The sequence below is a fragment of the Protopterus annectens genome, chromosome 8.part1 (genome assembly GCF_019279795.1).
Source record: "Protopterus annectens isolate FY-2018-M chromosome 8.part1, PAN1.0, whole genome shotgun sequence".
Classification (NCBI taxonomy): Eukaryota; Metazoa; Chordata; order Ceratodontiformes; family Protopteridae; genus Protopterus; species Protopterus annectens.
In genome coordinates, this window is record NC_056742.1 from 503693626 (window position 1) to 503710191 (window position 16566).

The window sequence follows — 16566 nt, forward strand, 5'->3', positions numbered from 1 at the left end:
TCACCCAGCTATCTGCTGTGTACTTCTATAGCTGGGGATTACTTTTATAAGACATTTGGCTCATTGTTCACACAGAAATGCTTTATTGGATAATTATGATGCCATGGAATCACAGCTGGCTTTCCCATGAGAACTACTAAGGCTTTTCCTGTGGGGTGGGGATATCAGACACTTTTCTGTAAGCTGTTACCTTAGTAGGACAGGTGCTGAAATCTGTGATTATCCACACATTGTGTATGACTGTCATTCTCCCATCATAGTGATGACTGTATTATGCATCATGTGTGTTTGGGTATACCTAGCAGCATGTAATGTTGTGTGAAAAAGAGATATATAGAAACATTTTTTAAGAAATTACAGGTACACATATCCATTGCAACAACAGTAGGATGTCATGGCTTTAAAGACCCAAATATTTCACACTAGTAGCAACACTTGCACCATGGTGCATTCATTCTTCACAATATCGTGTATCTTCTGTCATCAAATAATCAGGTGTTCAACATTCATACTGACTGGCAGTAATCATTATGTGTCTTTATGCTGTTATATATGAATGGCCTTTACAACTGTTATAATGTGTACAGTTACAGAGGGAGATGCCTCCCCATCCCTTTTATCTCATAGAAATTATTTGCAACATGATCATATGATGTAATGACATAACATGATCATATGATGTATGATGTAATAACGTAACACGATCATGTGATGTAATAATGTAACATGATCATATGATGTAATAGCATCTCAGGGGTGAAGTGCCATAGCTTTTTAAGACTTGGTGTATGTGATTTACAGTCATGTTATTAGTTGGTGAACTTACATAGTGTGCTGTTCAGTTCCACGTAAAGGCAGCATTCTATGAATGTACTGACATTACACAAACAACACTATATCAAGTTATTATTATCAATTTTAATTTGGAGAAAGAAATATAAACTCCTTTTGTAATTTACAAGACAATGAAACAGTTGTGTGAATGCTGTGGTCTGAGTATTATGTGGAAATGAATTGAGTAATGCATTAGAAAAGATGGGCTTTCTATAAATAAAATCAAAGCCCTTGCTATCAATAGAGATGGTAATATCCAAATAATTAATAGAGTATGGATTATACAAATAAATACATTGTAAAAAGTTGGAAGTGTTATGAATGAAATCAATAAATTCACGAATACCATTATTAATGGTACCACTCCACAAGATGAAAATATTAAATAAAATCCGCAAATACAACTTACAAAAGGAATAGTACTTTCAAGTAAAAAGAAATTGTGTCTCTCTGGACCACATAACTAAGTTTACAGAACAGGAAGCGCAAAAATAGCTACAACTTGCTTTTGCTTATATGTTTCACATTTGAAAAAAATAAAACTATTGGAAAGTGATAAATCGATCAACTTAATTAAAAAAGAAATCTGACTACTATCTAAAAGAGGAATCGTAACCAAAGTATCATTAAATAGCTCCACCACCTGGTCCTTAGGAATGCATGTAAACAAGTCCATAACATCTATAGTAAGGAAAACAAATGGTCCATCCCTCAGATTAGGGGTAATACTACTTAAAAAAGGCCAACAAATCTTTTAAAATGTGTGAAACCTGTTGAAAAAAAGTTTCAATAAGCTATCAATATATACCCCGAGAGGGTATGTTTTTGAACCTTAGGCAGATACTAGAGGTCTTAAAGGAGGATTGCAGATATCCTTATTTGGAATTCCAAATATTGAAGATATGGAAGGCCTATTATTAGACAAATAATCAAACAAAGAATTAGTAATAGCACCTCGTAATCAGCAATCTTTTAAAAATAAATGGCTCTTGTGATATGCAATATTTATTTCATTCCTTGATACTGTGCTGTAAATATTGTTGTCATGTGAGATATCATACATATGTCCTCATGTAATCAATAGTATCAAATAAGACCACTCCTTCTCCTCCTTTATCAGGGGTCATGACCCAAATCTCTCTATTGTAGACATAAGGGTATCCAACAATGTTTTAGCCCCCTGGTTGAGGTTCCCAATGTCTTCATAAATGTGAGTTGAATGCTTATTGATATCTGTCTCACAAACTGTTTCAAAAGGGGGTGAAATGGAGGGTTAAAAATACTTTTCTTACTAAACTGATTTATAACTGTTGTAGATTTACTATCAAATCGAATGGCGAAGTTTAATTTTCTAGTAAAGATTTTAAATTCCATTGGAAGATCTACTATATTCATACATTTAATTGGATGAAAAGTAATACTTTTTAAAAAGATGGTAGTGGCTTACATTAATCTGTATAGAAATATAATTAAAAACCTTGAAGTTGCCAAGAGTTAATAAAATACCTCCATAATCAGATGTTATATCATCTGGTCCAATACTGTTATCCTCCTCTATTTCCTTTGCTTCCCCCTCCTCTTGTTGCCCCAGTGGTTGAGATGAGGTCTCACTGAGGTAACCCAATTGGAATGGGTTGGATCCCTGTGAAAAGAAATGTCATTTTGTAAACTGGTCTTGCAAGCTATCTTATTTGATCTCCTGAGGCGGTATATTCTAAAGACTCTGGTGTATACCCTGATGTGTATTTATCAAAATGCCCACATGCCTCACCTCCTAATTCAAAGGTTCCACCTCATAAATAGACTTAATGTTATAGCAATTATCATTATTGTGATATGCCATCTGAGCCCATATCTTATAACTATTACTAGGTTGATAATCGTCGTCATCCTGATAATGTCTAATATCGCTTTCCAACTTTTTCCTCTTTCTGGTTTTAATTATTTCCACTTGCCTGTCAGTATTGCTAAAAATATTGTTGCATTTTCACTTGTGCATAAAAAACAATTAATCTTGCTGAATAAAGTTATTTAAATAATCAGCCTTCTTCAGACAAACAGCAGAAAAGTGCATTGTAATTATATAAATACATTTGTGTGACCAATCAAAAGCAAGTGCATTTGTCTAAGTAAACGTTACTACGGTAACCTTTAAAAAGAAATGTACATGACTAGCTAAGACATTAATAGAAAAATGTAAATACATTTAAAAACAAGTAATGTTAAATAAAATTACATACTCAACAAGTCATCATGAATTGATTATTGTAGATCTCCTATTATACAGAATTATTTGAGAAAAAAATAATAAAAGGAGCATTTAGAAACATGCAGTTTTAAACTGAAACATGTCATAAAAACTCATAACTTATATTTACTTCTGGACAAATGTCCTAAACCTATATCCACACCAATTTTAAAAACGAAATTGTCATGTAATCAAATTGTTCCAATAGTATGTCTATAAAAATATATATATAATTAAACTCACATGAAAAACACCTGAAATTATCTTATTCTGATATATACAACTAACGTATGTGCAATATGCACAAAGTGGTATATATAAAAATTATAAGCATTCACACTCTCAAGCTTATTGCAGACACATTATCTACTATTTGATAACCACTTAAGCACACATTTGATTGACAAGTTATCATTAATGCCTGGTAGCAGATGTGCCCTTGTTCGAATCTGCCACATGAGTTCATCTATCTCTAGCCTTATTTGCCAGGGGCCGCCCCTCATGTCTGGATGCCTTTGTTGGACTATGACAAAATTAAAAATGTGTCCTGTGTTCTCTATGGTGTGCTTAGCTATAGCATTGTTCATGTCTTTTTTGCTAACAGCGTACATATGTTCGTAAATCCTAGTCTTTATTCTGCGCTCTGTCTTTCCAATGTAAAATGCTTTACATTGGTTACACAGGGCAGCATAAACCACAGACTTTGACTCACAATTGTAATGGCCGTTGATTTTGTATATCTTGTCTTTAATACTGAAATGTGTACACACTTTAAGAAATTTACACTGTGCACAAGCACCACATTTATACATGCCATTTGGTCGGTGTGAAGTAGCTTTTCTTGGTGGTCTCTCTAAGATAGTTTTCAAATTTGGTCCCCTCCTATATGTTAGTTTAGGTTTTTCACCTAGTAGCATGGACAGGGTGCTGTCATGGTTAATAACATCCCAGTTCTTATTAACCATTTCTTTGATTTTGTAAAAATCTAATGAAAAAGTGTGTAGAAAGGAGACACAATAATTTGTGTCTTCTATTCTATGTGCACTCGGTCGACTTGTAATAGTTGTTACATCACCCACATCAGGTATCAGCCCATAGATGTTATTTATACCTAAAAGTGGAGTAAACTGACCTGTTGCTCGTTTGTTAGATACTTCTAATATAATATTATTGATCAAAGAAAGTGGGTAGCTCCTTGCCAAAAACATGTTTTTTAGTTTATTACATTCAATTAGAAAATCTTGGTCTTCCGTTACCATACGTGCTGCTCTAACCAGCTGCCCCTTAACAACTGATCTTTTTTGGTAATAGGGATGGTTGCTAGAAAAATGCAGCAAACTGTTAGAGTACGTAGGTTTTCTATATATATTGCTTGTTAACCTTTTGTTATTAGTGTCTTTTTTGAGAAGTATATCCAGATAGTTGATCTCACTATCTGCTATGTTAAAAGTGAATTGTAAAAAGCCAGTCATATTGGTCATATTTTCTATGAATGTGGGAATTAACTCTTTGTCACGTTTCCAAATGCAAAAAATGTCATCCTGGTACCTAGTGTACCAGGAAACATGTTGTTTAAACAAAACCTCTTTGAAAAGGAATTCTGCTTCCCAATATGCTAACACGGCATTAGCAAAAGAGCCACCACACGGGGAACCCATGGCCACACCCGAGGTTTGAAGATAGAACCTGTTCTCAAAGATGAAAAAATTATTTGTTAAAACTAATTCCAAAAGTGTTTCACATAAACGAATAGTATTTTCTTCCACCTTTTTGCTGACCATAAATTCTCTTACCCAACCAAGACCTATAGCTTGCGGTATGACCGTATACAGGTCTTTAATGTCTATTGTAAGAAACACCATATTATTAGTGTATTCTATCTCACTGATGTTTTTTAGAAAAGACCAGGAATCCTTGCAAATATGTAATTCCTGATCTAAGAGAGGTTTTATTATGCTATCTACTAATTTAGCTGATGCATAAGTTGCCGAACCTCTCCCGTCTACTATAGGCCTGAATGGTGGTGCTTGTAAGCGTTTGTGTAACTTAGGTGCACCAAAGAAAGCTGAAATCCTTGGGGCTGGCGTGTACAAATACTTGTATGTATCAGAATTAATGAAACCTTCTAAAAGTAGGTCCTGTAGACAATTATTGATCTTCTTATAGGCAACATTTATTTCATTTAAGGATACTTCCTCATATACCGAAGTATCCAAATGTTCCATCATGTACTCAACATATTTAAAATGATCCATTAATACCACCCCCCCACCTTTATCGGGTTTCATTACCCGGATGTTACAATCCCTTAGTAATTTGAGAAAGTCCCATTCCAATGTAGTAATGTTATTGGAATGTTTTTGGTTGGCATATGTAATTTGATTTTTTATTGCCCAAAGATCAATCTCACACATCTTCTCAAAAACTGCTAGGATCGGGTGGAGTGGTGGGTTGTAAGTACTGGAAACCCTGTATAATAGGAGATCTACAATAATCAATTCATGATGACTTGTTGAGTATGTAATTTTATTTAACATTACTTGTTTTTAAATGTATTTACATTTTTCTATTAATGTCTTAGCTAGTCATGTACATTTCTTTTTAAAGGTTACCGTAGTAACGTTTACTTAGACAAATGCACTTGCTTTTGATTGGTCACACAAATGTATTTATATAATTACAATGCACTTTTCTGCTGTTTGTCTGAAGAAGGCTAAATATAGATTTAGCCGAAAGCGCTTACAATTCATTGCAAGTTAAATAAAACACCATTACATCGTTGAAGTGATCTCTTATTGTGTTTCCAGCTCGTCTTGCTTTTTGTGGATTTATCATTTCAACAGTTTTTTGTTTGTCTATTGTAGTTTTGGATGGCGAGCGGTACCGGAGATGCTTCCTTGGTTTTGGGTTCACAGCAGAAAGGGTCGGAAAACGGAACAGACGGTTCCAACGTTAATTTAACTGCACTAGTCGAGCTGCTCTTGGGGAGAGTAGATGTTCTTACTCAAAAGGTAGAGGCAATGGCAGCCCTAACGTCTACACAAAAAAGTATACCAGCTGTTTTAACGCCATCGCAAGAGAATGATAGCGACTTCTCTATCCCTAATGGGCAACAGTTTCCGGTAGTCGAAACAACAACTTCTGGATCTGCGGATAATAATGGGGAATTACCACCTACCACAGAACAACGTTGTCCTGTTCCTATAGTGGCTAATATACTTCAAACAAGTAATAGTACCATCAACACTCGGAGGGACAACAACAACCCGGGAAATTCAAACATACCAGGTATTCCAGTTATGGCTAACTTCTTAGTTAATAACAATTTTTTTAGTCAAGGGTTTAGTTTACATTCTGACCCCAACTCTTCACAAGTGGCCGATAGTAATGTATTGGGCGACAAAATTGAAGAGTTTGACAATAAACTATACAAATGCAAGAAGTTACAATTGGAGGTTGCATATCTCAACGAATGTGTGAGAAATAAAATTGTACCAAAGGGACTACGCCAATGGCGTTTTCCATCTGGGTTGGTGGAAAATTCTGCCTTCCACCAAGAACTACTAGGTTTATTCGACAGGCAAGGCATAGAGTTTTTACAGGCTCTTATAGCCTTTTATTCCAGGGACATTACTACCTTGTCACTCGAACTGGATACTTTAGAAAAGTTCATAACATCACATAACGAATTCCTTCGTTGTAAATATGACTATTGCCGTGTGTTCTCTAGTATTGAAGCAAGTATGGAGAAATTGTTGATTACTAAAAAGAAAAAACTAAATAGAGACCTTACAGATTACATCAACAAATGTGCTTATCCAAGGCCTCCAAGTAAATCAAATTTACTACAGGGGGATGTGACTAATCGGGTTGAGCAAGCCAATATTTCTTATCCTACATTTAACAACAATAATGGCAATAATCAGGACAATTTTCCTGAGCAAAGACAGGGCGTTAGGAGGAGCCCTAGGTTTAATAACAACAATGCTGGTGTTAACAATTCCAATTATGAAAATATACCAGCACCTACTATTCAAGATAAGAACCAAACACAAGGCCAACATATTGGCAACTCAAACCAACAAGATGGCCAGGATTTTCACCGGGCGAACAACGCCCAGACCACCAATCGTGCCGGACCCCAGGTAGTGAACAACACGAGGAACAAGAGACGAGGGAGGAAGCGATGATCCAAACCCTCACTTTTGGCAGTGACCCTAGCATATTAAAAAGTTCGAACAATGATTTTGTTGTCTACAACTATACCCTTATTAATGTTCACCAGGACATAGTTGACTTTTTTGCTAAGGATCTATCCTTTGTTCCAGGGCAACATATGGACATAGCAAAAACTTTGGTTGATTTAAAAGTTTTTGTTAGAAAACTCAACCTGAATTCTCTATTAGGCAACAATGTTCCAGTACTCAACACTTTAAGGGTTTCCAGTACTTACAACCCACCACTCCACCCGATCCTAGCAGTTTTTGAGAAGATGTGTGAGATTGATCTTTGGGCAATAAAAAATCAAATTACATATGCCAACCAAAAACATTCCAATAACATTACTACATTGGAATGGGACTTTCTCAAATTACTAAGGGATTGTAACATCCGGGTAATGAAACCCGATAAAGGTGGGGGGGGGGGTGGTATTAATGGATCATTTTAAATATGTTGAGTACATGATGGAACATTTGGATACTTCGGTATATGAGGAAGTATCCTTAAATGAAATAAATGTTGCCTATAAGAAGATCAATAATTGTCTACAGGACCTACTTTTAGAAGGTTTCATTAATTCTGATACATACAAGTATTTGTACACGCCAGCCCCAAGGATTTCAGCTTTCTTTGGTGCACCTAAGTTACACAAATTCTTACAAGCACCACCATTCAGGCCTATAGTAGACGGGAGAGGTTCGGCAACTTATGCATCAGCTAAATTAGTAGATAGCATAATAAAACCTCTCTTAGATCAGGAATTACATATTTGCAAGGATTCCTGGTCTTTTCTAAAAAACATCAGTGAGATAGAATACACTAATAATATGGTGTTTCTTACAATAGACATTAAAGACCTGTATACGGTCATACCGCAAGCTATAGGTCTTGGTTGGGTAAGAGAATTTATGGTCAGCAAAAAGGTGGAAGAAAATACTATTTGTTTATGTGAAACACTTTTGGAATTAGTTTTAACAAATAATTTTTTCATCTTTGAGAACAGGTTCTATCTTCAAACCTCGGGTGTGGCCATGGGTTCCCCGTGTGGTGGCTCTTTTGCTAATGCCGTGTTAGCATATTGGGAAGCAGAATTCCTTTTCAAAGAGGTTTTGTTTAAACAACATGTTTCCTGGTACACTAGGTACCAGGACGACATTTTTTGCATTTGGAAAGGTGACAAAGAGTTAATTCCCACATTCATAGAAAATATGACCAATATGACTGGCTTTTTACAATTCACTTTTAACATAGCAGATAGTGAGATCAACTATCTGGATATACTTCTCAAAAAAGACACTAATAACAAAAGGTTAACAAGCAATATATATAGAAAACCTACGTACTCTAACAGTTTGCTGCATTTTTCTAGCAACCATCCCTATTACCAAAAAAGATCAGTTGTTAAGGGGCAGCTGGTTAGAGCAGCACGTATGGTAACGGAAGACCAAGATTTTCTAATTGAATGTAATAAACTAAAAAACATGTTTTTGGCAAGGAGCTACCCACTTTCTTTGATCAATAATATTATATTAGAAGTATCTAACAAACGAGCAACAGGTCAGTTTACTCCACTTTTAGGTATAAATAACATCTATGGGCTGATACCTGATGTGGGTGATGTAACAACTATTACAAGTCGACCGAGTGCACATAGAATAGAAGACACAAATTATTGTGTCTCCTTTCTACACACTTTTTCATTAGATTTTTACAAAATCAAAGAAATGGTTAATAAGAACTGGGATGTTATTAACCATGACAGCACCCTGTCCATGCTACTAGGTGAAAAACCTAAACTAACATATAGGAGGGACCAAATTTGAAAACTATTTTAGAGAGACCACCAAGAAAAGCTACTTCACACCGACCAAATGGCATGTATAAATGTGGTGCTTGTGCACAGTGTAAATTTCTTAAAGTGTGTACACATTTCAGTATTAAAGACAAGATATACAAAATCAACGGCCATTACAATTGTGAGTCAAAGTCTGTGGTTTATGCTGCCCTGTGTAACCAATGTAAAGCATTTTACATTGGAAAGACAGAGCGCAGAATAAAGACTAGGATTCTGAACATATGTACGCTGTTAGCAAAAAAGACATGAACAATGCTATAGCTAAGCACACCATAGAGAACACAGGACACATTTTTAATTTTGTCATAGTCCAACAAAGGCATCCAGACATGAGGGGCGGCCCCTGGCAAATAAGGCTAGAGATAGATGAACTCATGTGGCAGATTCGAACAAGGGCACATCTGCTACCAGGCATTAATGATAACTTGTCAATCAAATGTGTGCTTAAGTGGTTATCAAATAGTAGATAATGTGTCTGCAATAAGCTTGAGAGTGTGAATGCTTATAATTTTTATATATACCACTTTGTGCATATTGCACATACGTTAGTTGTATATATCAGAATAAGATAATTTCAGGTGTTTTCATGTGAGTTTAATTATATATATATTTTTATAGACATACTATTGGAACAATTTGATTACATGACAATTTCGTTTTTAAAATTGGTGTGGATATAGGTTTAGGACATTTGTCCAGAAGTAAATATAAGTTATGAGTTTTTATGACATGTTTCAGTTTAAAACTGCATGTTTCTAAATGCTCCTTTTATTATTTTTTTCTCAAATAATTCTGTATAATAGGAGATCTACAATAATCAATTCATGATGACTTGTTGAGTATGTAATTTTATTTAACATTACTTGTTTTTAAATGTATTTACATTTTTCTATTAATGTCTTAGCTAGTCATGTACATTTCTTTTTAAAGGTTACCGTAGTAACGTTTACTTAGACAAATGCACTTGCTTTTGATTGGTCACACAAATGTATTTATATAATTACAATGCACTTTTCTGCTGTTTGTCTGAAGAAGGCTAAATATAGATTTAGCCGAAAGCGCTTACAATTCATTGCAAGTTAAATAAAACACCATTACATCGTTGAAGTGATCTCTTATTGTGTTTCCAGCTCGTCTTGCTTTTTGTGGATTTATCATTTCAACAGTTTTTCGTTTGTCTATTGTATTTAAATAATCAACATCCTCTATTAGGTTAGTAATAAGATGGTCATTATATTTCATCATCACTTGCAATAATTCCAAACCTTGATTGTTGAATAAAGAAACCAACTCATTATAAAATTCCGAATCATATTCAATCCCATTCGAAAACTTAGAATATCTAAGAACCATGGGTACTTGGTTCTGTCTCACACATCTCATAAAAAAACAGCTGTCTTACTGTAGAGACTTTAATTTATACATTTTTTTCTTCCAAATGTCAAAATTTGCTTTAACTGTACATCCATCATTTTTTTTGTGGTACAAAAATGCTACCTGTTAAAGAACAAGATCTGCTTACCCAGTCACTGAAATCGAATGTTCCATCCTGAGAAGCACCACTAGGTTCTCTTAGGGGGTCAGACAAGCAATCATTAGTGTTTAAAACATAAGAAGAACTGGCAGGAACAGAACCCACTTTACTGGGTTGCTCAAAAATATCTGAAACTATTTTACTAGTGTTATTCCGCATATCACGATTGTGAATATGTGAGCCACAACACAAACTTAAAACTTGTTTTATGCGATACTGAGTTAAAATAGTTAATGGTTTCAATAACTTAGTTAAGTTGCTTGATTCACTACAATTGCTACAAACCAGCTGGCTAAACACTTGACCACTGGGTCAATCTAATAACCTGGGGGTGGTATCCAGTGTAATCTCTGGTTCCATAATGTGGGCATAGACAAAAATTGTCCAAACCTGAACCAAAGAACAAAAATGGCATAATTCAGCTACACCACAACATGCACAATTCATTTGCGCATAATTAAAAAATTAATTAATGCACTTTCATCCTAAACAAAGAACAGGACTTCATCAGAACTAAAACATCCTTACCATTAGAATGTATATATAAGCAAAAAAATAATGAAAAGATCACATGATCAGTATTTGCCCAATCAGCTGAAATAAAACAAGCAAACATTTAAAGAAATATATAAATACAGATGCAGTCGCAACAATATATACAGGTGGAATTCAGGACCATGAATGTGTGTATCTAATTCCTAAAAATATGTATTTTAATGTAGCAAATATAAAATGTGTTTATAAAAAATAAATAAATAAGTAGATACACTGAAATGCTTAATAGAATGTCACTGGACTAATTACTAAAATAGGTTAAAATGTTTCATTGCTTTAAAAATATTAATAGTAAATAATTACACATTCAGTAATCATGCTAGTAATATTCAAAAACATAAAATCAAAAACATAACAATCACTTTATAGGTATAACAACCATGTTCTAAATAAACATTAAGTTGTTTAAAATCATAATTTTGCTGCCCTTAGTTTCACACCTGGAACAATAGAGATATTGTCATTAATACCAGGGGGGCATGATGGCATTTCATTTTAATTGTCAATATAATTCTCTATGTTCAATTTTAGTTTCTCATGCCTCCTTCTAGGACTGTGTGAAATGATTTCCAAAACCCCAAATAAGAAAAATGTAAAATTATCATAAATCAAACAAACTTCAGTAAAAACTAAAACAAAGCTCTGCAATTAGACTACAGGAATAATCCAAACACCAAAATGACTTTACTAGTTTAATGAAGCACTTTTCGTCACCTCCAATGGGGTAACTTCTTCAGATTGCATTCTCACAAAAAAATGAGATCATTATATAATACAGCAAAGGGTCACATGATCTATCTGCAAGGTGCATTGATTCACAGGTTGTACTACCCATTAAATAAAAAAGTACTTGTTAATAAAATTCATAAAAATACCATTTAAATCACTCATATAAAAGTATCTATTAAACATAAACAGTGGAAACACATGGTCACAACAATTAAACTTATTTGTACTAATTCTGAGCTTGCTAAAATTGCAGTTTTGATAAAATTGTACAGTTCTTATAATACTCAAACTAAAGTTAAATCTATTATTATATTAAATTCAAGTTGAGTATTATATGTATGAAATTTTTAGGATACTATAATTGCTATCTTTTCAAACTTTTTAGTTTAAGGAGACATGAAATGTTACAATGGTCATTCAATCGTGGTTCAGTAAAGTTATTAAGCCTTATTTGCCATCCTAGTTCACATTCTTCCAATAATAGATTCAACAGGCCACCTCAGATATTGTATTGAATCTGATCTATTGCTTTAAAGGTAAAATTATGTCCTGCATGTGTGGCAATATGTCTAGCAAGAGCATTTTCCATTTTACTTGTTTCCATTGCATAAGTGTGCTCATAAATTCTATCTCGGAGGCGTTGCTCCGTTTTACCGATGTAATATACTTGACATGAGCAACACATAGCAATGTAAACTATCATTTTTGAATTGCAGTTTAAATTGTATTTAATTTGATACTTCCTACCATTAACTATAAAAGTATTGGGGCTACACAATGTGAGGTCATGTGTTTCAAACAATAATTCTCACAGCTCTAATTATTTGGCCTTTTACTATAGACCGTTTTTGCTGTGCAGGATGTGAACTCGAGAAATGTAAAAATGCATTACAATACTTCTCCTTCCTATATATCCTAGAAATATATCTTTTGTTGACCCTATCTTTTATAAGTCTAACATGAAGGTATTCAATACTGGTCTGTTGGAAGTTATGTGTGAATTTTAAAAATGAAGTTGACCTATTGAAATTTTAGGGTCAACAAAAGATATATAACAAATAAATAGAGCTGTGAGAATGGTATCCTTAAATCAAGACTTTTTGGATGAGTGTAACTTGCTTGGGAATATGTTTCGCCAAAGGGGTTACCCATCATCTTTAATAGATAATATATTTAATGAAGTATATACAAAAAGGACAAATGGTATAATTAGTCCGATTTTGTATAGAAATGAGCCTCGAGAAGTACAAACATGTAGTACTTTAACTATAGACAACATATTAGGGAACCAAGAGGTTAATGATACACTAAGTAACATTTTAGGTGATGAAGGTGAGTACAATGTTGCTTCAACATCGGGCAACAATGTATTGTTTGAGACACATGACCTCACATTGTGTAGCCCCAATACCAGTACTATAACTCAACTTCTAGATTCATCAGTAACTAGTAAGCCCAATAGTGGGTTTGAGCTTAGTTTTGTCACTACATTTAGTAGTGACAGTGTGTTAATTAAGACTATTCTACACAAAAACTGGGAGCTTATTAAACGAGATAAAACACTTTTAGATAAACTATATATTGTTCCTAATATTAATTTTAGGAGAGGAACAAACTTGAACAGTTTATTGGAACTTCACAGACACAAGGTTGTTCATAGAAGTATTAGTATGTCTACCTGTGGATGTTGTAATATGTGCAAGTTTATTAATACAGGTAGAACTTTTATAGTTAATGGTAGGAAGTATCAAATTAAATACAATTTAAACTGCAATTCAAAAATGATAGCTTACATTGCTATGTGTGGCTCATGTTAAGCATATTACATCAGTAAAACGGAGCAACGCCTCCGAGATAGAATGTATGAGCACACTTATGCAATGGGAACAAGTAAAATGGAAAATGCTCTTGCTAGACATATTGCCACACATGCAGGACATAATTTTACCTTTAAAGCAATAGATCAGATTCAATACAATATCCGAGGTGGCCCGTTGAATCTATTATTGGAAGAATGTGAACTAGGATGGCAAATAAGACTTAATGTCTTCACTGAAACAGGATTGAATGACCATTGTAACATTTCATGTCTCCTTAAACTAAAAAGTTTGAAAAGATAGCAATTATAGTATCCTAAAAATTTCATACATATAATACTCAACTTGAATTTAATATAGTAATAGATTTAACTTTAGTTTGAGTATTATAAGAACTGTACAATTTTATCAAAACTGTATTTTTAGCAAGCTCAGAATTAATACAAATAAGTTTAATTGTTGTGACCACGTGTTTCCACTGTTTATGTTTAAATAGATACTTTTATATGAGTGATTTAAATGGTATTTTTATGAATTTTATTAACAAGTACTTTTTTATTTAATGGGTACTACAACCTGTGAATCAATGCACCTTGCAGATAGATCATGTGACCCTTTGCTGTATTATATAATGATCTTGTTTTTTGTGAGAATGTAATCTGAAGAAGTTACCCCATTGGAGGTTACGAAAAGTGCTTCATTAAACTAGTAAAGTCATTTTGGTGTTTGGATTATTCCTGTAGTCTAATTGCTGAGTTTCATTTTAAATTATCATAAATGTTGGAATGTTTATATAAAGCCTTATTTATATTACAATTCTCCATATCATAAACATGTTCATAGATATGCTGTGTCAATCATCTCTCCGTCTTTCCAATGTAGAAGGTGAGACAGGTAACACATAAATTCTCCATCTATACGTGTCATATTCAACAACTGCAGTGCATGCAAATAGACTGTAATGTATTTACTGTCCTTGCTAATTGGACATGTTATGAATATTAATATCAGATTTACTCTCCTTTGTTACAATGTTGGATTGTGTTTCTCTCACATCCATTGTTAGAATGTCCATTTTAGTTATGTACATGGGTAAAGCACTGGAAATGGGATTATATATTATTATATCAATATGGACATCTTTCTGTTTAAAATGTTTCTTTATGGCATAATCAGATGTGACTGCATTAATTAAGTACATTGTCGGCATGTGCACTGCCCTCATAGTTATGTCTACACTATTAACGTTGCATTCTGAGTACATTCACCCCATTTTCACATGCCCTGCATCCTACTTCTTGCACTTACTTCATTTAAGCTGTCTGCAGGTGCTTATATAATATGTTTGCCTATATGGGCAAGCAGTTTTGTTTATACTGTTGATTCATGCTTCTCGGCACCCTTTCATGGCTACCAGCACTGCTGCTGGCTGTGAAACGGCATTTGAAAACATGTCAGCATGATGAGAACCATATTCAATGCTCTTCTCGCTAACACATTGCAATCATGTAGCCTTCGCACAATGTCTACATGCTTGTTAATGATTCCCAGGTGGATGTGATCTGTAATTTTTACTCAGAATTCCAATATACTTTTATGATCCTAAATTATGTACAGATGAAGTGAAAATGATTGCATTTTACTTAGATGTCAACTTCACGTTGTAAATATGAAAGCTCTTTCTTGGCAAAAAAAAAAAAAGTGATTCAGAACTGAAACTTCATCTGATTCTGTAGTGGAGTGATCATATAAAAATGCACTTAACATTGATTCTTAGCTGGGAACATTCCATACTTTTAGCCTTAATTTTCATCTAAGCTATCTCATGATGGTAGCTAAAATTATGCATATGAAATAGCTGCTCCTGTACGGAATATAGTACATGCATTAATACAGTATCAGTTTTGACATTTTTAGTGTCACCACTGCAGTCTATGAATTGATGCTTAATTTTCTGTATGATAACAATTAACCTTGGACTTTGGCTCCAAATAACTAATAAATGCTTGCAGCACTGCAGTGTGAATGCTGACACTACGATCGTGGGTGCAGCACTGTAGTGTGAATGCTGGCCCTACGATCGTGGGTGCAGCACTGCAGTGTGAATGCTGGCCCTACGATCGTGGGTGCAGCACTGCAGTGTGAATGCTGGCCCTACGATCGTGGGTGCAGCACTGTAGTGTGAATGCTGGCCCTACGATCGTGGGTGCAGCACTGTAGTGTGAATGCTGGCCCTATGATTGTGAATGCTGTGCATGAGTTATGGGACTATGTGTGTCCACAATGGGTTCATTAAATATTGTTTATAGGAAAGGAATAAATATGATGATTGTTCTTCTTGGAAAACTCATAAAGGGTGATTTTCTTTATTTTAGGGATTGCATACTTACAGATTGGGGACATACTAGTGTTTCAAAGTTGGGGAATTAATACTGGGAAATTTGGTAGACTTGGGGTTATTGTTTCTTACATGTAGGTGAAAGTAATTTGCCGAAAATCTGCTGGTGGATAGGGGGAGTAAGCCCAGAGATTAGTTAATATTAAATGAAACAATGGCAGGTGTTCTAATTTCAAATATTTGCATGTTTTGTTTCAATCATCAGACCTTGCTCACATGCTTCACAGATAAAAGACCTACATCTGTACTAGTATGACAGCCCGATGTGACAAACAGTTTGAGAACTGTTGATATGGAAAATCGCCAGAGTATGTCACAGACTTGACATTAGAGACTGGCTACTCCTCTGTGTAAACTAAGAAATTAAATTCAGGA